The sequence below is a fragment of the Littorina saxatilis genome, linkage group LG12, assembly GCF_037325665.1.
Source record: "Littorina saxatilis isolate snail1 linkage group LG12, US_GU_Lsax_2.0, whole genome shotgun sequence".
NCBI classification, from domain to species: domain Eukaryota; kingdom Metazoa; phylum Mollusca; class Gastropoda; order Littorinimorpha; family Littorinidae; genus Littorina; species Littorina saxatilis.
The window spans coordinates 72,946,263-72,969,417 of NC_090256.1; the positions used below are offsets into that span (position 1 = coordinate 72,946,263).

The 23,155-nt window shown below is 41.7% G+C and overlaps 1 protein-coding gene across 1 annotated transcript in view; it reads left to right on the plus strand.

Annotated features, from left to right (window-relative positions):
• The first annotated feature begins 1,377 nt into the window (after positions 1–1,377).
• The window catches only part of LOC138983252 (cerebrin prohormone-like), a 32,833-nt gene continuing 11,055 nt past the window's right edge, over positions 1,378–23,155 (plus strand). The window contains exons 1-2 of the mRNA XM_070356687.1: positions 1,378–1,522; positions 1,893–2,005. The gene's annotated coding sequence lies outside the window, so the exon portion shown is untranslated. The remainder of the gene's footprint in view (positions 1,523–1,892; positions 2,006–23,155) is intronic.

The window sequence follows — 23,155 nt, forward strand, 5'->3', positions numbered from 1 at the left end:
CCTTCGGGAAGGAAGCTAGAGTAAAAGGAACTGTCAAAGGATAGCGAGATGTATTACCTTTAAGTCAAACCGACGTGGGAAGATGAACGAATGAATGTGAAGTCCACGTGAAAGCAAGCAGACAGTCATTAGTGACCATGTCGTCAGTAGGTGAAGGATGGTCAACTCCATTGGAACCCGCCCGGTTGCACTAAGGATTCTCTGGCTAATTTCAAGTCATACTTTGTTGTCATTGAATGCTCTTTCATTGGTGCCTACCTTGGTCTCACTGGCGAGACTTGTAATTAAAGATAAAAAAAGGGGACGGTGGAGGGAGAGGGGAGGGGGGATAAATGAAGACAATGAAGGTGACCTGCGCAGACAGGTTGTGAGACCTGCGTCTTAGTTTGCCTTTCATTGTACGAAACTTGCCAATCTTCTGTCCAGTGTCTGCTAACAACCTGGATACAGCATTTTGCGTAGAATTGATCCCAGTCTTGATTTGATGGAAATGTCATTGGACGACAAACGAAGGCAGCGGCGAGTTCTGTCGGTGGGAAGAAAAAGACAGGGGGGAGCGGGGGGAGGGGGGGGGGGGTTGTAGAAGGATGGAGAGAAAGTGAAAGATTAAGCGAGTCTAAGAAAGAGAACTTGAAATTCAGAGAGAGAGAGAGAGAGAGAGAGAGAGAGAGAGAGAGAGAGAGAGAGAGAGAGAGAGAGAGAGAGAGAAAGTAAGAGAAAGAAAGAGAAAGAGAGAGAGGGGTAGAGGGGTAGAGAGAAAGAGATTTAGTGAGTTTAAGAAAGAGATTTAGTGAGTTTAAGAAAGAGATCTTTCAATTCAGAGAGACAGAGAGAAGACAAGAGAAATTCTTTATTAACGAGAGTAACGGCATAAGCAAACATGTGCTTTAACACTGAGCCCTCGCCCATGAAAGAGACTAATCTTAATGATAATACGTTATATAAATGTTAAAATAACAATCAGAGAGATAGAGATTTGGCACATCAAAAGAGAGAGAGAGAGAGATTTGGCACATTAAGAGAGAGAGAGAGAGAGAGAGAGAGAGAGAGAGAGAGAGATTTGACACATACAGAGAGAGAGGGGGCAGGCTGCGAAATGTCACCGCGCTGTGAAACAAGCTCCACCTCCAGGAAGGTGCAATTAGAATTAAACCCGACGCCCAGACGCCATTGACATGACTTGGGTAGACACTAGCAGCCATCTCCCTACCCCTACCCCCCAAGCTCCTATCCCCCCCCCCCCCCTTCCTTTTTCAACACGAACCCTAAGACTGTCCAACTCTCTCTCCCCCTACCGTCACCGCTCCCCACCCCTCCACGCCAAACCTTTCCTTGATGACGACAGTGGGAGGCAGGATATAAGGCAGCACGGTGACACGCCCAGCCGACAACTTTCAGAGACTCGATCAGCCCTCATAGTGCCACCAACAGCGGCTGTTCCAAGAACTACGTGGTTTGTACACCCCACTACTCGTCTCTGGCAGCAGAACTCGGTCTACAGCTGATTCTGCGAGAACTATCGGTAACCTACGCCACTGTTAACTCCTTGGAAAAAAGTAGTTATTAAGTTGTTCTTCCTCTGGTGTTACATCACCCAGTCGGTCCTTGTCACTGCCAGTTTTAACAGGTTTGTAGTCGTTACGAAAGAAAAGGGGTGTTCCTGCCTGTCGCAGCTAGTTTGAACAGATTAAATAACGATCGGAAAAAAGAGATGTACTGTGGTTAAAACTTAATCCAGAGTTAACTGGTTATCAGGCAGAGTTAACTGGTTATCAGGCAGAATTCACTGGTTATCAGGCAGAGTTAACCGTTTATCAGGTTTTTAGGAACTTGTGAAATACGCTTTCTATCGGAGACAAACTCAGACCAACAACATTCTCTTTCCGTTCCAGGAAAACAAGGAACAAGAGGAAGCAAGTTTTGGAGCCGTACAGACAGTTTCGAGGACCCCTAAGACATCTGACTTTTCGTCTCTTTCGTTCTCTCCTCGTCCTCTCCCACACATGTAAGTACTGTTTGTTTAGGATTTGGCTTTGTTTTATTTGACCGTGTTGTAAGTGTTGTTTTCCAGTTTAGCTTGGGTTGTTTTATTCGTTTTGGGATATTTGTTTAAAGAAGAAAAAGGAACTGATGTCGACGTCGTTTTTTGTAAAAGTTTATATTTCATTTGGGCATGAGGAAGTTTGTTTTGGTTTTTTAGCTTGTTTTTGTTGTTGTTTGCTTTGTTTTGTTTTGTACTCGTGTTATGTGTCCTTCGCAAGCAGCTCAGGTTTACCGGTTAACCCAAACAATGACAACCTCTAAAATGCTTTTCAAAACAAAAACTCATAAAAAAAATCATTGCACCCATTTTCATACCCCAACTAAAGTCCCTCCATTTGGCTATCTGGCACACTTTTCGGATCAAAGATTTCTTTTACACGGGAATGAATGCTTAAGTTGGGGTACAAACATGGCCGGGTGCAATCATTTTTTGCCGAGTTTACAAAACTACAGAAACAAACGAATACTACTTTTGAATATGAAACTCTGCAGGTTTTTTTTTATCAATTAAGGTCGTTACGTAGTTATTCATTGTATGATTCATTTGTCATTTGTCATTAAACGTTATTTATTGTTTGAATAACGTGCATGAGGACCAGAAACAAACATGCAGTATGCACGAAACGAACCTGATAAATGCATGATTAAAGTACTAACTGCCAATAACAACACAGTTTGAAATAATAAAAATAAAACAATAACAAACCGCTTGCAAAGCTTGGAAAGAAAAGCTAATACCACCTTTTACCTTTTATGTAGTGTTGTTGTTGTTGGAGGTGATGGGTATTTCTGCAACAGCAATGAAATAACGATAATAATAAATTTAAAAAACCACCAGAAGTCCATGAACAAACTGTTGCTCTCCTAGCTTCGGTCGCCTTAAATGTTGCGCAAACGTGGCTATCATACTACATCGTAAGAGCTTAGATAGTGACCTTTCTAAAGACAGCAGCTGATCCCTGGCACTCAGAACATTATTATTAATAATTACCGGTCTTTTTCCTCCGCCCGCTCGTCACGTTGGTCAGTGTAATGACGTAGATCTGCTGCGTGGTTCATGACGTGCATTGTTTTGATTAGCCTGTCTGTAAACAGGTTCCCATGACTTGTATGGCCGTTACCTTTAATGATGTGTGATCTTTGCCTTCATGTCTTTGTGTGTTATTTAGCATTGTCTACCTTTCTTTGCTCGTCGTATATGAGATGATCTGGTTTGATTATAGCTTGTCTTATCCATCTCATTTTTCGTATCTCATCTAATTTGATCTCATCTGATTGCATCTCATTTGATCTCATCTCATCTATTCTCGTCTCATCTCGTGTCGTCTCGTCTCGTCTCGTCTTGTCTTGTCTTGTCTTGTCTTGTCTTCTCTGGTCTTGTCTCGTCTTATGTTATCTTTTCTTAAACTTATCTTTTCTTATCTTATCGTTCTTTTCTTTTTTCAAGATCTTCTACAAAGCTATTCGTAACGTGAATTGAACTTTCTGTCCGGATTTTTACGTCATTCTTTTATTACTTTTATTTCTTCGATTCTTTGCATTCAATGAGCTGTCTGTATTTTCTCATCTTCTTCTAACAAAATGTGTATATTATGGGCAGATTCTGAGAAACTTTTTTTTAGTCATTTTCTATTTTTTTCGTTTAAAGGAAGATTAGGCTTTCAAAATGATGTACGACGCAATTCCGTTCGAGTTACAACGTCGCGTATCATAAATCGTCTTGAAAGGGACTGTTATCTAGGATAAAGACGTGAATTAGTGTGATCCTTTCTTTCTTCCGTATTCGAACAAAATCCAGAAAATCTGTGTAAGTTATATCAGTACAGAGAGTTTGTCTATGCTATCATCCCCCGGAAACAAAACACGAACAAAAAAGTAATACCATCAACTTGGGAGCTTTCATTTCAAGTCGTGATTGTCTGTAACTGAATGCTATTGTCAGATCGTAAGATAGCGTTTCGTGCTTTGTGTGCAACAGTTACGGTTCTTCACAGGAGTTCCATTCAGTAATACTCTTTTGGTTTAAACAAAATTTTATTCAGAATTTCTTCGCATGAACAGTTCGAAACACACAGCTGGGACACGCACTCAAGCAAATGCTTATATCACTCTTTTCACCCCCCAAAAATCCGTTGGAAGCCCTCATAGCGCAAAATATAAGCAAAACACAACAACCTTTCATATATTGAGAGGAAATTGTGGAATTCATGAACAAGAAAAATAATGTAGCAGTCTTTTGTGTTAAAGACAGTGACCAGTGTATAATTCTTTGTCTCGCTTTATTGAATTCCAAAAAGGTTTGAGTGCCCCACCCACGCACGCGCTGATAAAAAGGTCACGTGCATTTGACGTCAGACTGATCCCTTTGGGTACGTCATAGAGACTGCAAATAAAATGTTGCACAATCATGTATTCGTCGCTTGGTGAGCTTCCCTCAGAACAGTGCCATTAAACTTTGACCGGTTATCTTCACTTGAATGTCTTCTTGAGCAGTTTGCAGAAGAAGAACAAATCGCAATAACTTCCTCATGTCCATTTTTAACTGCTGTTAATTTCTGTGTTTTTCTTCACGGAGAAAAATATAACACAACGGAATAGTTATCGTAAATGTTTTTTTCCCCACCAATTCAAAAAGAAAAATAAAGAAAGAAGAAGCGGGAAAAGGAAGATGATGGAAAACGAAGGAGAGAAGAAAACAAACGAAAATAAAAGGAAGGAAGGAAGGAAGGAAGGAAGGAAGGAAGGAAGGAAGACAGAAAGAAAGACAGACACTGGACAGACAGACAGACAGTTAGCCAGCCAGAGAGACAACCAGACAGTCAGACAGACAGAAAGAAAGAAAGAAAGAAAGAAAAAGAGTAGGAGAAGACAGATAAACTACCTTTACAAGAAATGGCGCATATTCCTGTGAGAAGACACGACTCTTCTTCTTTCCTCGCCCTCGTCTTTGATTCCGTCTGGCTCTGATTCCGTCTGGCTCTGATTCCGTCTGGCTCTACCTGATCTCTTCGCCGCCTTTCTTCTCTTTTGCCACAGCTCTTTGTGTAGAATATTGTCTTCCTGTTTGTGGTTGTCAGAGGGGCTGCATGGAGAGTGGAGGCGAGAGCCTCTTCAATCATAAATTGCTAATGGGTTGCAATGACAAATATCGCATGCTTTTGTTTCTTACTAATGTTTTGGACATTTTAACACCTTTTTTTGTTCTGTCAGAGTCAAGTCATTTTGTAATTTCAATCAGACGATGCTAATGGGTTGAAGTGGCAAATATCTGATGATTTTGTTTTTTGCACATTTTCTGGGCGGTTCAACACCTGTTTTTCTCTCTGGCAAAGTCCAGTCATTTTGTAATTTGAAAGAATGACCACGACTGTGTGTTCCACGATGAGAGGAGTGTATCCAACATTGCGGTGTTAAAGATAATGGCCATCCACAATTATATCTTTTAATCAGCCTGACACGTCTTAGAGGGGCATTTTAAGTGCATATGTAAAAAGATCATGTCATTAGCAGTAGGCATTCAGACAGACAGGATTTATTTGGGAGACAAGAAGTGACAAACAATGTAACGAGACATCATTATTCGTATATTTTCTTCTCGAATTTTGTTTCGCTTTTGACATCAGTTATTTCATTTTGGAAGAGAGGATCACGAAGAGGCATCCTGGTTTGTTTTGTCGTTTTCGTATCACATTCACATTTGCGAGGGGATTAATGTGTCTGAGGTGAAGGCGGACAGCTGATTTCCGTTCAGTTTGTAAAAGCTTGGCTTTTATATTTTTCTGACATGCCCCTCGTTTTGACAAAAGACGCATTAGCGTCAATTACCCCTAATTAACTAGTGTGACACAAAGCTAGGAAACACTGTCCAAGAGACACTGTCCAAGAAACACTGTCCACGAGACACTGTCCAAGAGACACTGTTCAGGAGACACTCAGTGGTTGTTGTTTGATCATTTTCCGCTGAAAATGTTTGTGTAGTCTGCATTTCGTAAGAAGATGCTTATTGTGTGATCTAACAATATGCGCGTTGCATATTAATGGTAGGGCGCTGGTTCTGAGCGACGCTTAGTTCTCGAGATATGTGTGACCACATGACGTCATTTATACTTTCGTAATCGAAGATCTTTCCTATTTCAATCAGTGTCATTTCCCAGTTCTGTGTTCTGCGGTCGTTTTGACTGATTAGACAAGTTGAGAAAACCAATAAAATTTTAATTTTGCGAAGCAACAGAATATGAAAAGAAAAGAAAGCGTGCAGAAGTATGTTTGGGTCCTGCCAGACTTTATGACCAACGATTTCTCCCTTGGAAGAAAATGAAGATGTCTGCTTTTCGTCTGCTTCGAAGGTAGAGAGATTTTACAGCGCACACGGTAAATTGCAAGTCGTAATGGACAAGAATGTTGTTTTACTTCTTTCTTCGAAGTACCATAGATTTGTTCTTGGCCATATTTTCGAGCTGTGCATTGTTATTTTATGGGAACAACACGTTTGAACGCAAATTCGCAAAGAAATGTTGATCATTTGCTCCGGAACTGCAACATCGATTTGCCATAACAACAATTTCTGGCTCAATATGCGGGAACAGTCTGGTAGAGTCATATTTTTTAAATGGATTTGGAAGAATTGCTCATAATTTACATAGCACTCCGGCCCTGTTCTTTTTTTCGTCACACCCAAAACCGTTATTTGTTTTGGGCGACGCAGCATTATATGCGGAGAGCATTTTACCACGTCATCGACATGAAATACAAGGATGTTTTGAAAGAGCATGAAAACTCCGTTCATGAACCAGTAATACAAGGTGACCCCAAAACAATGTAACACCACAAAAATGCTAATACAGTCGACATCTGTTGACCGAATAAATGTATATTTGGTGTACACCAAATTCAGCCTATGCATAACAAGTCCACAAAGTGGCAAATATATAGGTCAAAATGTCTGACTTTTCTGCACTTTCAAAATAATGTTCCGAACTCAGGGATCGACTGAACAGTACTAGGTTTGACATTAAGCCGTAGCTATGCTTTCTTAATTTATACCCTCCATGTTCTTCTAATATCACCAAAGGTAACAATCTGGAGGACTTAAATCTGGTTAGCCTGGATACCTCTCAATTTCAAACCTCGTAGTGTTGCGTCTATTCCCGAATCCGGATTTGTTTCGGAAAAGCACTAGTCAGGCTATTTTACCTACAAACCTGCCACTCAATGGATTGGTCATGCATAGGCTGAAGTTAATGTACACCAAATATGAAGTAATTATGTCATTTAATGCAGAAGTTATGAACATTTGTGTGGGTTTCATATAATTTAGGTCACCCTTTATGACATCATGGTGCTTGACATAATGGCAGATACTGTGCTTTGCTGTTCCTCCGTACTTGCTTTTCTCATGTTTTTCACTTGCACTCGGATGTGTGATACGAGATCGTCATTTGAAACTTTTGACCCCCATAGGCCTACAACCAAAGGAGATATAGATTTTTAAACAAGATTTGTTTGTCTGTCCGTCTTTTTGTCTGTCTGTCTGTCTGTATGAGTGTCTGTCTCTGTCTGTCTGTCGAACTGTCTGCCTGTCTGTCTGTCTGTCTCAGTCTGTCTGTCTGTCTGTCTGTCTGTCTGTCTGTCTCTGTCTCTGTCTCTGTCTGTCTGTCTGTCTGTCTCTCTGGGAGGGCTGGATGTAAAAAAAAGACCTGTTTGCTTATGCCATTACCCTCGTTAATAAAGAATTTGTCTTGTCTTGTCTTGTCTTGTCTTGTCTTGTCTTGTCTTGTCTATCTTTATCTTTCTCTCTCTCTCTCTCTCTCTCTCTCTCTCTCTCTCTCTCTCTCTCTCTCTCTCTCTCTCTCTCTCTCTTTCTCCCCCCCCCCATACCTTTCTCGCGTCATCTTAACCTTCAACGAACTTAGCGTGTAAAATAATAGAAGGTTCAAGATCGAGCTGAAGATTGAAGAGTTGAAGGTCTAGCGGGCGCACTTCCAATCAAATACAGTAGATACGGGTAACAGATACGTCGGGGAAAAACATTGTCTATGGTGAAAGCTAGACTTTAAAAGAGCATATACTGCTGATGTTTCAAACACTTTTGAATAGATGAATTTCGACCATACGTCTGTTGGTCTTGTATGGGTTGTGAAAGAGTGAATGCCCTTGCTTTTTACTCGGGCAAACATTGAAGGGGCCAATCATTAGCGAGGGGTGTGTCGGAAACACGGGGACAGGAGCACGTGTAAAGCTATTTGTCCGAGGAAAAGCAAGGGCATTCACTCTTCCGCAACCCATACAAACCCGAAGGAGTTATTTTCGGAATTCGACAATTGATTCACCGTCATTCCTGCAACCTGTTTTGTGCTGTCCAATCACAGTGTACTTCTTCCCCCGAGTCTTCGGTGCTTGTGGGGTTTTTTTTCTCGAAAAAAAGTATGCGACGCAACAAAAGCAATTAAATACAATGATTTGAAACAAACAGGTCACTCTGTTCATTTTTATCCCCTTCCATTGTGCGTGTTTTGATAACTTTGTTTTTGTTTCATTTTGTTCGTGCCTCAGAATTTTTTAAAAATAATATTGACCACCCCTCCACACACACACACATACATACACACACCCTCCCCAAACATACGTACACACACACACACACACACACACACACACACACACACACACACACACACACACACCCTCGCCACATACACACACCCTCCACAAACATACGTACACACACACACACACACACACACACACCCTCCACATATACACACACCCTCCACAAACATACGTACACACACACACACACACACACACACACACACACACACACACCCTCCACACATACACACACCCTCCACAAACATACGTACACACACACACACACACACACACACACACCCTCCACACATACACACACCCTCCACAAACATACGTACACACACACACACACACACACACACACACACACACACACACACACACACACACACACACACACACACACACACCTCATATCCTTTTTGTTAAATCTCTCTTCTTTCTGTTCTACTTCCCAAGGCTTTTTTGTAAACTGATATCGAAGGAATGACATCAATCTCGCGAATGCACCGAGTGATCAAGTGTCTTGTTTTTATTGCGAGTGGCCTGATTCCAGCTTTTGGTGCGATGCTGTAAAAGAGAAGCGAGAAGGTAATGGAGGTCATGCAATTTCTCAGGGTTAGAAACTCACAAAGGTTCTATCCTCCTCGTGTAAACTATACAGCAGATCTGTTCAGGCTTTTACATGGGATAAGACTGGCCACGCAAAGTAAATTCTTTGAAAAATGCTTGCTCTTTATGATGTTCTCAAGCGGTGAGTGTTTAAACGAAAAGGTGTTTGTACTGTGTGTATAAAAGCCTGACAGTGTAGCTCAGGTGGTAGAGCACTGGACTTGTGATCGAAAGGTCGCTGGTTCGAATCCGGGCCGGGACGGACACGGGTCAACTTTATGTGCAGACCCAGAGACGGTATCTATCTCCCACCCCCGTGTCACCACAATGGCACGTTAAAGATCTTGGTCATTCTACCATAAGTGCAGATGGCTGATACCACCTAAACACGCATACATCAAAAGCCGTGAGGGCGTAAAAACTCGAATCGTATAAACCAATTCATGTCCAATATAGGCAATTAAGACCTGGCGGACAATAAGCCCCTTAAAATTTACTTTACTTGACCAGAAACTGATGGTTTCGGTTGGCCTAGTGGTAAGGCGTCCGCCCCGTGATCGGGAGGTCGTGGGTTCGAACCCCGGCCGGGTCATACCTAAGACTTTAAAATTGGCAATCTAGTGGCTGCTCCGCCTGGCGTCTGGCATTATGGGGTTAGTGCTAGGACTGGTTGGTCCGGTGTCAGAATAATGTGACTGGGTGAGACATGAAGCCTGTGCTGCGACTTCTGTCTTGTGTGTGGCGCACGTTATATGTCAAAGCAGCACCGCCCTGATATAGCCCTTCGTGGTCGGCTGGGCGTTAAGCAAACAAACAAACAAACAAACAAACAAACTGATGGTTTACGGGAGGCTGTGTGTGCCTTTAATGAAGGTCATGCACTTTCTCAGGGTTAGAAACTCACAAAGGTTTTATCCTCCTCGTGTAAACTACAGCAGATCTGTGCAGACTTTTACATGGGATAAGAGCATCCGGCTATTCGGACAGCAAAATCCGACAGCTAGTCTTCTTTTTGTGCGGAAAGGGTTAGTTTTAATGAAGTCATTTTTTACCGGACACCAACGTCAATTTGCGAAATTGATTACTCAAAATTCCCATTTTGCAAAAAAACGATATGTATGCATGTGTCCTCGTTTTTTATGCCTTTGTCCCAAGTAAGAGCCTCGAAAGATTTGCTGTGGTGTATTTGGTCTTTTACTCCGGAAGAAGTTAAGTGTACTAATTGTTTTCTTACCATCAAACCATTTGTAGGCTACTCCCCATTATATATAAGCTACCCACAAAAAGTTAAGGATCACTTGCACACAAATTCATAACTTTCCAAATAAGAAAGCCAATGCGTTGGTATTTGGCAAACGTTTAATTCAATGCTTTAGCAATAACGATACAACATTTCCTTCAATTTCGAGCAATCGTTTGGTCTGTACATTTTATCAAAGTGTGTACGTATCGAAATTTAATTTCACAAAGTCGTTGAAATCACAAGACATGGCATTCAGATGCTCCCAAAAGATCAGTAATGCGTGTAACCGCCCTGGCTGTTCTGGCACTCGAGGCAGCGAGTCCTCATAGAGTTGACCAGGGTGGTGAACTTGGCACTCAGCCTGCAGCTCCTGGTAGAGGTGCTGAACATCCCTGGGAAGGGGGTGGTTGCTCCTCACTTTGCGATCCAACTCATCCCAGAGGTTCTCAATCGGGTTGAGATCGGGACTGCATGCTGGCCACTCCATTCTGTTGACTCCAGAATGCTGCAGGAAGTCGTTGACCACCCTTGCCCTGTGGGGGCGAGCGTTGTCATCATGGTAGACAGCCTGCGGTCCCATCTGCTGCAGTGTAGGCACAGCCAGCGGTCGAAGCATCTCATCCCGGTATCGGAGGCCAGTCAGGTTACCCTGTACATGAAACAAGGGTGTTCTGTGGTGAAGGCTGAAGGCCCCCCAGACAATTACAGAACCTCCACCAAAGGCCACCTTTTCTTGGACAGTGGTGTCAATGTAGCGTTCCCCTTGGCGCCTCCAGACCCTCAGTCGGTCGTCGTTGTGGTTCAGGGTGAAGCGTGATTCATCACTGAACAGGACCTGGGACCATTGCTGACGTGTCCACCTCACGTGACGTCTGCAGAAGGCGCGGCGTGCTGCCCTATGGGCTGGAGTTAAGCGTGGCCGTACAGCTGGGCGACGAAACCGGAGGCTAAACCCATGAAGGCGATTCCGTATGGTCTGCTGGCTGATGTTGGTGTTAGTAGCCACCCTCAGCTGCTTTCGAATAATGCTGGAAGAGGCTGTTCTTGTTTGCAAGGCTAGTCGTTCAATGAGACGATCTTCACGTGGAATTGTCTTCTTTGGTCGCCCAGGTCTGCGTCTTTCCTGGACCCTCCCAGTGGCTGGGAAACGTTGAACCATTCTGACAATGACCGAGATGGACACGTGAAGTCGCCTGGCCACTTCTCGCTTGGGGACACCATCTTGGAACCATGCAACAGCTCGTCCCCTCTCAAACTCGTTCAATTTTCGTCGGGGAGGCATTGTCAGATAATGCCTAATACTGGTGGTATGTCTTCTCAAAAAGCCAAGCAAGTGACAGCATCGCACACATAAACAGCAGTGCTTGCACATGCATAATGTTTTTTCCATGTGGCTTGTGCAATGTGTTCGGGCTGAACGGTCCAAAACAAGGTCCTTTTTCGCAAGTTTCCGCTTTTTCTTTTGCTACCAAACTCAGTAGTACAGAATCCCGTGCAATTTTCCCACTAACACAACATCGCCCACTTACAGCTGAACAAGAATTCATAACAATTTGGTTTGACTGAGAAATAAATAACAGTAGCGAACTGATTTTATTGACCACCTGTTTTCTTATAGTGATCCTTAACTTTTTGTGAGTAGTGTATATGTGTGTGTGTGTGTGTGTGTGTGTGTGTGTGTGTGTGTGTGTGTGTGTGTGTGTGTGTGTGTGTGTGTGTGTGTGTGTTGAACTACATATTGATAGGCTTCCATTTGAAACTTCGAAGTTATCATCATGGTCGGTTGTCGCCCGACCAATGCCTCATTGAAGCCAGACGGAGCCGCGAAGCGACGGAGGACTTCTGTTAGGCTTTAGGAGGGCGTCAATCGACCGTGATAACTTCAAAGTTTCAAATGGAAGCTTGTCAATGCTATTTTAATGCAATCTGTCACCTAACTTGTTTCTGATTTCATGCGATTTCAAAAATGCCGAAATGATTCCGTTCTGTTCACAAACTCCTTTCAGTTGCAAGGGTCACGTCCAAAGAAACGTTTTCCGTATTACCATCCTAACATTTTGCTCTCGCTAAATTCCTCAAAAGATATTTTTGTTCTTTTTGTTGTGACCGATGACAAGCAAAAACTGGTCTCTTCTCTCAAGGCTATGTTTAAAATGGACTCGCATAGCCCAGAAGAATTCATACATGAATATACATCATAGCGATCGACGTCATCGTTTCGCATGAATTGTCCTATTGGTGTTATGCGGCCCTGCTGAAATGAGCCTCACGGCTAACAGAGACTGGCTGCGCGTATACCAATGCGCCTCGCCAAATTTTCCATTTTTATGTAACATTTTAATGGACAATAAAGTGTTGTTATTATTATTGTTATTATTATTGTGTTCAATGAGCAGATTGCCGGTGTCCATCGATAATTGAACACCGGTAATCTGACCAATCACAAAATCTGTTAACATTCTAAACCCAGCTTGATTGAATTACAATCAATTTTGTTGCTGACACCTGAGTCAGTCCCCGAAACTGGTTCATGAAACGCATTCCAACTCTATAGTGATATGGTCGTTTACGCAGAAAAGGAGATACAGTATGTGTAAAACTGATTCTTTGCAAATTGCCAAACAGGCTTCAATGTTACAATTCTTCCAACGTGCTGTGACAGATTATCTGTTTTATTGTTTGCAGTAATTGGTGTGCTTAAAACAAATTTGTTAAGCTTGCATCAAAGGAAATTCAAAAGAAATTTCACTCTCAGCTGAAGAAATGTACAATGCCAAAAAATACAAACAAAAACTGCATTGTGAGCATCTTGGTTCAGACCGGAAACAGGTCAGTCCGCTCAAAAACCGCGTTTGCTACAAGGTTGGAAGCCCTTAATCCGCAATGCCCGCATGTTCATTAGCCTTACGAGTTCGTTCTCTTGAAGTTCGCATTGACACAAAAGCAATAAAGGGTTATGTCTGCGCTGTCTCGGAGTACCATAACCAAGTGGTGTGTGTGTGTGTGTGTGTGAATATGTGTATGTGTGTGCGTGTGGCTGTTGTTGTTGTTGTTGTTGTTGTTGTTGTTGTTCTTGTTCTTGTTCTTGTTGTTCTTGTTGTTGTTGTTGTTGTCTGAAACCACTCTATGATTTTGCTGGTGTCCAACCCCCTTTAAGAAACTGTTACAATTTCTGCCAAAATGTGACTGCCTGCTATTTCTTTTTTAGAACGCCATTTATTGTTCCGCTGTACTAATTGTTAACGCTTCCCCAAAAGGAGCACTGACAATGTGTCCTCACCTTCCATGCAACTGTAAAAGAACAAATACCAGGAACTGCGTTTCAGGCAAAATCTTGAGCCTGTCATTAATTGGGCGAAGTCGGCTTCACGAAGCTGGCTGCATGAAGCTTTGTCACTGAATGTCGGGTTTAATCAAGGACAGCCTTTACAATTACCGTCCTTCCTGATAATACGATCATGTAAACCTTCACAGATCTGTCGCGACTTTCACATGGGATACAAAAAAAACAAAAAAAAATCTAAACTTCAACAGCTTATCTGCTTTCCGTGCTAAGTGGGAACGTTTTGCGGAATTAATTTTGCCTATGGACATAGTTGTTCCACACTAAATCAATTAAAAAGAATCGCTCTCTCGTTCTGCCCAGAAAGCAGCAAGACGGTAGATTTTAGTATGCGTTCAAATGGACGGATGCCCGTGTGCCACGTGACAGTCTGGGTAGATCTATGTTCAACAAGATGGTCCACGCTGGACGTATGCAGATGAATAAACAACGACTGTGTCCGACACAACCACAATCCCATGATTCTCATTTCACGCATTAGGTAATGACTCCTCCTGCGAAATAATTCTTTACTTTTGTGCTATAAATTCAGAGATAAATTCCCAGAATGCCACTAAATGTCCCATAAACACAAGTTGTGCGTGTTCTGTGTGTCTGTGCCTCTGATCTGTCTCTGTCTCTGTCTCTGTCTCTCTCTCTCTCTCTCTCTCTCTCTCTCTCTCTCTCTCTCTCTCTCTCTCTCTCTCTCTCTCCCTCTCTCTATCTGTCTCTCTCTGTCTCTCTCTGTCTATATTTCCACGTTTGTAAGAGAATTTCGCCAAAGACTTGTCGATTGCTTTAGACAGGATTGGCATAGTTCCCTTGAATCACACGTGTTTTATCATGTGTATTCGTTATTTAAGCAGTCCTTGTGTATGAGTGGTTATTTGTATCAGATAAGAAATGTTCATTTGAGGAGAATGTTAACACGTTTCAGATTTGGTATGTCACCCTTAAATAACCACTATTTACAGTATAAACCCAATGTGAATAACGTAGACAGACTTTGCCCTTTGTGCTCAGACGATACACTTGAGACAGAAGTTCATGTTTTACTTGTTTGTCCCGCATATAATGAGATCAGAGTTGAATTAATAGCCTCAAAGTATTATCGGAACCCATCCATGTTTAGAATGTGCCAATTACTATCCTCTACAAATGGCCAAGTGGTAAGACAGTTAGCAACGTATATTTACAAAGCTATACGATTTCGCACTGATTCTCTGGAAAATGCACAGTTGCAAGATGCAGGTCCATAAGGTTGCGTCTTTTAAACATTGTTCGCTTGTATTATGTGTCACTAGTCTTGTTATGGGCCGGAGGCCTAACAAATAAAATTTCCGACTCTCTGTCTCTGTCTCTGTCTCTGTCTGTCTGTCTGTCTCTCTCTATCTCTATGTCTCTGTCTGTCTGTCTCTCTCTCTGTCTCTGTCTGTCTGTCTGTCTCCCTCGCTCTCTCCCTCTCTCTCTCCCTCTCTCTCTCTCTCTCTCTCTCTCTCTCTCTCTCTCTCTCTCTCTCGCGAGTCAGCGTGTCTGTGAATTGAAACTTGTCGGACACTAAAAGCCCCCGATGACCACAGTAATGTCTGTCAAACTGACAGAAAGTTTCTTCTTTCTATTACGGGGCTGTCATCCCTTGTGCAGTCTTTCTTAGATTTTGTTTATCAGCCTGCAAGCCCTCTAGCGACTAGTAAACGAAAACAGCGCAGAACGAAATTGAAGTTTCCCACATACTTCTCAGCATTTCCGATAGTCCAATAACGGTGGGGAAATAAACACAAGAAAATGCTTTCGATGGATGCTCAACCAATTTCTTAGCGCTTAAACACACCTGTCATTTCGTGTTCAGCAGCACACGGTTGTGCGTTGAAAAAGAACATTCTTCTACTTTGCCACCATTAAGTACAGTCAGAGACTATAGAGTATACTCTGGTACAGTCAGAGACTATAGAGTATACTCTGGTCCAGTCAGAGACTATAGAGTATACTCTGGTACAGTCAGAGACTATAGAGTATACTCTGGTACAGTCAGAGACTATAGAATATACTCTGGTACAGCCAGAGACTATAGAGTATACTCTGGTACAGTCAGAGACTATAGAGTATACTCTGGTACAGTCAGAGACTATAGAGTATACTCTGGTACAGTCAGAGACTATAGAGTATACTCTGGTACAGTCAGAGACTATAGAGTATACTCTGGTACAGTCAGAGACTATAGAGTATACTCTGGTACAGTCAGAGACTATAGAGTATACTCTGGTACAGTCAGAGACTATAGAGTATACTCTGGTACAGTCAGAGACTATAGAGTATACTCTGGTACAGTCAGAGACTATAGAGTATACTCTGGTACAGTCAGAGACTATAGAGTATACTCTGGTACAGTCAGAGACTATAGAGTATACTCTGGTACAGTCAGAGACTATATATAGAGTATACTCTGGTACAGTCAGAGACTATAGAGTATACTCTGGTACAGTCAGAGACTATAGAGTATACTCTGGTACAGTCAGAGACTATAGAGTATACTGTGGTACAGTCAGAGACTATAGAGTATACTCTGGTACAGTCAGAGACTATAGAGTATACTCTGGTATAGTCAGAGACTATAGAGTATACTCTTGTACAGTCAGAGGCTATAGAGTATACTCTGGTACAGTCAGAGACTATAGAGTATACTCTTGTACAGTCAGAGCATGTTTGAGGCCGCTTTCTGTATAGAATGTTTTTTGGAGGGTGAGTATTTTTTGTTTGCTGTTGCGGACTTGTTTTCGTAATGGACATCTGCATCAATCTGCGAAAATGATAAAGCAGCCAAACAAAATATGTATATATATACATAAAAAAAAGAATACATAAATGCATGAATGAATAAATGCATAAATAAATGCATAAATAAACTACGACTCTGAATGTCAAGAAGCACGCAGGCAGTTGGTGTGTGTCCAAACGGACGAATAGTGTTACATGATTGAATACCTGGACAGGTGTTTGGTGGTAAGGCTTAATTACCTGGCAGTTTGCACGGGAAGCAAGGTGTGTTTGTTCGATAAGAAGCGTTAACTGAAAGTGTGATTTTTTTAATCCTCTTTTCGCGCTATTCTTAGTTTTCCCGTCGTTTCGTGTCAAATTATTTTCAATCTACAAGATATCGTAATTTTTTTCGTGGTGGAATATAGGTAATTAATTACTTTTCTCGTGGTGGAATACAGGTATTTAATTACTCACCAGCGTGGGCTCTAGTTCTATTTTCTCACACTGATATTCGGCTTGCGGGCGGCCATAACTACCTCCCTCCTTATAATTATAATCAAAAAACAAGAAAGGTTAAATGTTCGGAACATTTAATTCAAGACAAAACAAGTTCAAAGAACATCGACCTAACGGCCTTTATATTGGACAAACATGAGACATGACAGGAAGAATTCTTCCAGATGATACCCCCAGGCTTTTTTCTTTCTTTAATTTTGTCGATAAATGTTTGATGACGTCATATCCGGCTTTTAGTGAAAGTTCGGGCGGCACTGTCATGCTGGAAGCTTAAACATCGAAATTTATTAGTTTGCTCAATAACGTTGTCATTAAAAACGTACTTTCACCTACAGATTGTTTAAAAAAAAAGAAGATTGCATTGTATTCCTTGTCTTCTCTTGAATCCAAAAATATGGATATGTCATGTCTACATTCAGCATGTGCTCAGAGTTAAAGAAAATCGGCGTATGCATTGTAGGTGCGCATGCTCTGCTTTAACAAGCGCAATCCGTCTCGGTCATTGGGTTTAGGCTAGCCAAGACTTACTACCCGTAGTCTCGTCGAGGACTGGTTTTCCGTGTCGGATGTTTTAGTTTCAGGCCGACAGATTGACTACATGTTTTGATATCGCTTCACGCGACTTGTTATGTTTATAATTACAATCCTCATTTTTTAAGCAGACGTACTTCAATACACCCTTTCGGAGTCTCAGGCGAGAGCAAATCTCGCGTCGCGAGAAAATCCGCGCATTGCATGCTGGGATTGCAAATTGTACCAAACACGAGGTCTTCAGAAGAGGTAGGCTACATTGCCGATTGCGTTCAAGTTTTCCCTCGTAAGCTCTTATCTCTTTGATATTTCTGTGGTTTTTGTCCCACGATAGTTTCATGGATCTCGACTCGGTGAGACTGTGGAAAGTGCCGCAGCTTCAAAATTAAAACAACTTATGAGTTATTGATTCTTTTATGAACCAGAAGGGAGGCCGTGAGCGTTTTAAGAAGCAAACGAATCAATGTACGTAATTTGCTCAAGCAGCGAATGAACGTACCTCGATTCGTTAGATCATGTTTTAGTTTCAGGGCACACATATTTAAGTGCATAAATACGCCCAACAATAGGCGATACAGTGAAATCTGGTTATGTTATATTTTTGAAACACTTGAATGACCATAAGAAAAAAGGTCGTACAGTGGAATTGAAATATAACCAATAATTACAATAACCTCATTGCCTTCATTTAGTCAAAACGCCTTCAACAAATATTAATTGGCACAATCAGGTTTCACTGTATCATCATATTTATAACAATCTTATGACAAATGTCAAGGCTCCAATATTTATTTTGCACAAAGTGACAAACACAAAAGTAATCAAAAACACAATATTGTAAATCTGCTTCCTCTAAACTTACAACTGGTCAAGACGAGAAACAAAAAAATGTATGTTGATACACATTTTCACTAAATTAAGCAAAAATTAACAACTTTTCATTCAGACATATTATATTTGATAATGATATAGTAATATTCATGTTTCACCTTTGGCAGGCTTGTCAGCAACAACTTACATGAACTTAAAAACATTGTCTGATTTTTCCTGTGAGAAAATAAAACCAGTAAAGAATGTGAATTGAGCTTAAAATGAAACAATGTCAACAACTTAAAAATGCATATGGAAAATTGCATTTTGCTTAATTTTCAAGTGAGAAAATATAACAAGTGAAGAAAGCGAATTGAGCTTAATTAAAACATATAATTATAAGTGCAGATTGGTTTGTTTTGGGGCACACATTTTTACTGTGTTGTAGATTTTTCTTTTATGAGCCACAAGGTAGGCCTATGAGCTTTTTTAGGAAGCAAACAAATCAAGGTATCAAAAACTTTTTTTTAATCTGCTTTCTCTATACCATCACAAGATGAGAAACGTTGAATTTATGATAAAAATACACATTTAAACTAAATTAAGCAGAGAAGATTAACAACCGTTCATTCAGATATATAAATACATATTTGATAGAAATCTGCAGTGAAGGAAAGCCTGACACAGAAGCTGCAGCCATTCCTATCATAATCAAAACTGATCTCTTACATCATTCTTCCAGCTCACCACATGCGCATTTAAAGTTGAATTTAAAAGTATGGATGCTGCAGTCACTGCTCTTTGTGTACGGTACACTGCAGAGTGTTTGGTACAACGGAGCGCCCCCTGCCGCCAAAAATGTGACTAGCCGCGCATGCGCACTCGAAACTCCGAAGGGGTGTATTGGGTTCTCAAACTGGGTGAATGTTGTGTTTTACGAATTGTGCCAAGTGAGAACCAAGCCAATTAATCATTACACGGAGTGTTTCAGGAAACGACACTTCGCGCTTTTTACCGGGATGGCTGTCATCTTCTTACCGCAACCTTGACGTAAACATATTTCTTTTTCTGATGCAACCAGCAATTACGAAAACGAGAAAAGCGAAAGATGACAAAAAGAAATAAATGAACAGGCAGGAACATACAGGTCTTCACTATTGTCCCACATTTTATTTTACGTTGTCGTATTAACTGAAGTTCGGATTGTTCTTTAGAGAACGTATTCATTTTATTTTAAATTTGTGTTTTATCTCCCAATAGCCCTGTATGCCACAACTAGGCCACAACTTTTTGTTCCCCTGTAGATCCCTCTGTTTTGATTTAGCTCCCCATCCCCCATCCCCGCATTTTGTTGTTCTGGTTAATAATTGTGTTGTCCACCATCATGAAAATTTGTGTAACTTAGTATTGTAATGGTCGCGTAAAAACAAGCATTTGCTTGAGTTTTTGTCCTAGCTTCATTTTTGTCAATTGTTTCATGTCATGTAATGTATTTTGAATAAAAATTGTCTTTAAACCAACTAGGCCGAGTACACTCCTACCCAAGAAACGAGGCACTAATCCATACTTTTGACGCTTGTAATAGTCAACGTCATTAGATCTCACAGGCTGAATGGAACAGATAAACTGCAACATCTCCGCAGGAGGTTTTCAGCGGGAGTAAAAAAAGAAGGTCATAAATTTAAGGACTTGTGGCCGAGTGTGACACGTCATTAGAGACAAGAATTCCAGAAGTTGCCAGGAGATTGTGACAGTCGGTGTGAATCATATCTTTCGGATGGAATATTTTCCTCAACAGGCATCGAATTCCGAATGGCTTCGGTTCAAAAACGTAAGAAAAGAAACGAGAAGAGAACAATGTGGGCTTTGTGTTATTTCTCCCTCCTGTGCCTCGATTCATACATATACGGTCATGTAGCTTTTTTCTCCAGTGTGGTAATTGAAGGCTTTGTTGAAACTGCATACAAATGTGAACATGTGTAATTTTTCTGTCGTTTGTTAAAGTTTAAAGTTTTCTTCACAAGCAGGGGGGGGCGTCATGAGTCTGCGTGTCTTTCTGTCTGTGTCTTTATATTCTTTCTATTGTCTTCATTTTCTTTCTGTGTGTGTGTTCGGGTTTTTTTCTCAGTTTTTTTTCTGCATTTATATCTATGTTCATCTGTGTGTCCGCTTTGCTTTTTCTGTGTATATTTTTTTAACAGCTCTCTGCATTGCCATTACAGAAAGTAGGGTGGCTTTTTTGCGTAATGTATCCGTGATTACATCAGAAGCGTTCCTGACTGAGGGCATAACGGATGACATCTATAGTTAAGTAGCAATCACAGACGGGGGATAGGGGGAGAACAGGTAGGGGAAGATAAGGATTTCCCAACAACAAAATAAAATAAATAATGTATAAAAAGCGCAATTCGCGATCACGTACCCGAACACGCACACGCACAGGACATGTACACGTACTTTAAAGGTCAATGCTCGCTTTACGAGCATTTTTTTCTTCTTCACAAAACCGGTATTTTGTTATTTTTTTCTGTCGTTTTCGTTCTTCTATTTATTTCTTAGTAGTGTGTTCTGATTGGTTCAATCTCCGCTTTACGAGTTTTTCCTTTGACAAGTCATTCTTTTCCGTTCGTTCGTTGTTGTTTATTTGTTTGGTCTTTCTTTTGTTTCTGTTTTTTCTTTTCTCTTTTCGTTATCTTGGCTGTTAGTTTTTGTGTAAAAGGTTTCCTCGTTTGACATAAAAGCGATGTTCTGCGGTTGAGGGGTGCTTGTTTCTTTATGCCTGCCTTTCAGAAGCTTAGAGGCTTGTCGGTTGAGGGGTGCTTGTTTCTTTATGCCTGCCTTTCAGAAGCTTAGAGGCTTGTCGGTTGAGGGGTGCTTGTTTCTTTATGCCTGCCTTTCAGAAGCTTAGAGGCTTGTCGGTTGAGGGGTGCTTGTTTCTTTATGCCTGCCTTTCAGAAGCTTAGAGGCTTGTCGGTTGAGGGGTGCTTGTTTCTTTATGCCTGCCTTTCAGAAGCTTAGAGGCTTGTCGGTTGAGGGGTGCTTGTTTCTTTATGCCTGCCTTTTAGAAGCTTAGAGGCTTGTCGATTGATTGGTTTGTTGTTGTTGTTGATTGCTATTGTTGCTGTTGCAATTGTCATCGATTTGGTTTGGTTTGGTTTGGTGTTTCATGATTCATTGTTTAGTGTGGGTTTTTTCCAGCTCTTTGTCGCACGCCCGACTTTCGTACCCTTAGGCTTAGTGTGCTTTTACTCTCATGAACGTTTCTCTTCTCGAATTTTTTACTATTTTATGTCTGTTTATTATTTGCTTTATTTGGATTTATAGAAATGTATCTATCTGTTTGTTTAGTTGGTTGTCTCTCTGTGTCTGTCTCTTTGTCTTTCTCTACCCCCTCTGTCTTTTTCTTCCACCCTCCCTTCCCCGTCCTTACTGTTGCCCCCCCCCCCCCCCTTTCTCTCTCTCTCGTTCTTGCGAGTGAGTGTGTTTGTATTTTTGGAGGTATACTTTTTGTAACGGAAACCTGTCGGACAATATTAGTCCCTGGTGACCACCGGAATGTCTGCCCCTCTCTCTCTCAATCTCACTCTTTCTCTCTCTCTCAACCTCACGCTCTCTCTCTCTCTCAATCTCACGCTCTCTCTCTCTCTCTCTCTCTCAACCTCACGCTCTCTCTCTCTCTCAATCTCACGCTCTCTCTCTCTCTCTCAATCTCACGCTCTCTCTCTCTCAATCTCACGCTCTCTCTCTCTCAATCTCACGCTCTCTCTCTCTCAATCTCACGCTCTCTCTCTCTCTCAATCTCACGCTCTCTCTCTCTCTCAATCTCACGCTCTCTCTCTCTCTCAATCTCACGCTCTCTCTCTCTCTCTCTCAATCTCACGCTCTCTTTCTCTCTCAAGCGCTCTCTCTCTCTTTCCCCCCCTCTCCCTTTCTCCCTCTGTCTCTGCCCCCTATCTAGCTTTGTGTCTCTCCCTCCCCTCTTCTCTCTCACTGTCTGTCTGCCCGTGTTTGTCTGTCTCTCTGTCTTGCTCTGTCTGTCTCCCCCTCTCTTTCTCTCTCTCTTCTCTCTCTCTCTCTCTTTCTTTCTCTCTTTCTCTCTCTCTCTCTCTCTCTCTTTTTTTTGTCTCTCCCCCCCAGGGTCTCTTCCGGCGTGTCAAAGGAGCAACACACGTTTTTTGAGCTCCTGAATTATCAGCGTTTCTAACTCCAAAATGCCAGTCGTAGGACTTCCTATTACTGCAGAAGACATCTAATCCACCTTACTACTGTGCAAAAACACAGTGACATCGTGGAAAGTGACCGGAACAGATGAAGGAGCAGTGTTCGTTCTCTGCTTAAGAAATGACAAGGACGACCGGGGTTTCGCCATGACACCCGCACCGACCGGTGCATGGAGACGCAAGCCACCAGCCCAACAAAGAAGAGACCAACAAAGAGCAGAACAGCACAGTGCCAATGTAGGCATGAACAGAAACAATGTTCAGTTTACAGCTCAAATTGATGCAAACCATCAGAACGAGGAAAACAACATTAACCAGTGTGTACTCAATAAGTCTGATGTGCATGAAAACATTGACACCGCCAACCAGTCTTCTGAAGTTGAGGCAAAGGAAGCTCCGTTGTTCGATATACTTTCAACGCTGCCTGAGAACAAGAAAGCAAAGCTGAAATCTACGTTCAGGAACAATAGGTTTGAGAAAAGAGTATGTCAGACCAAAGGTGGCAAGAAA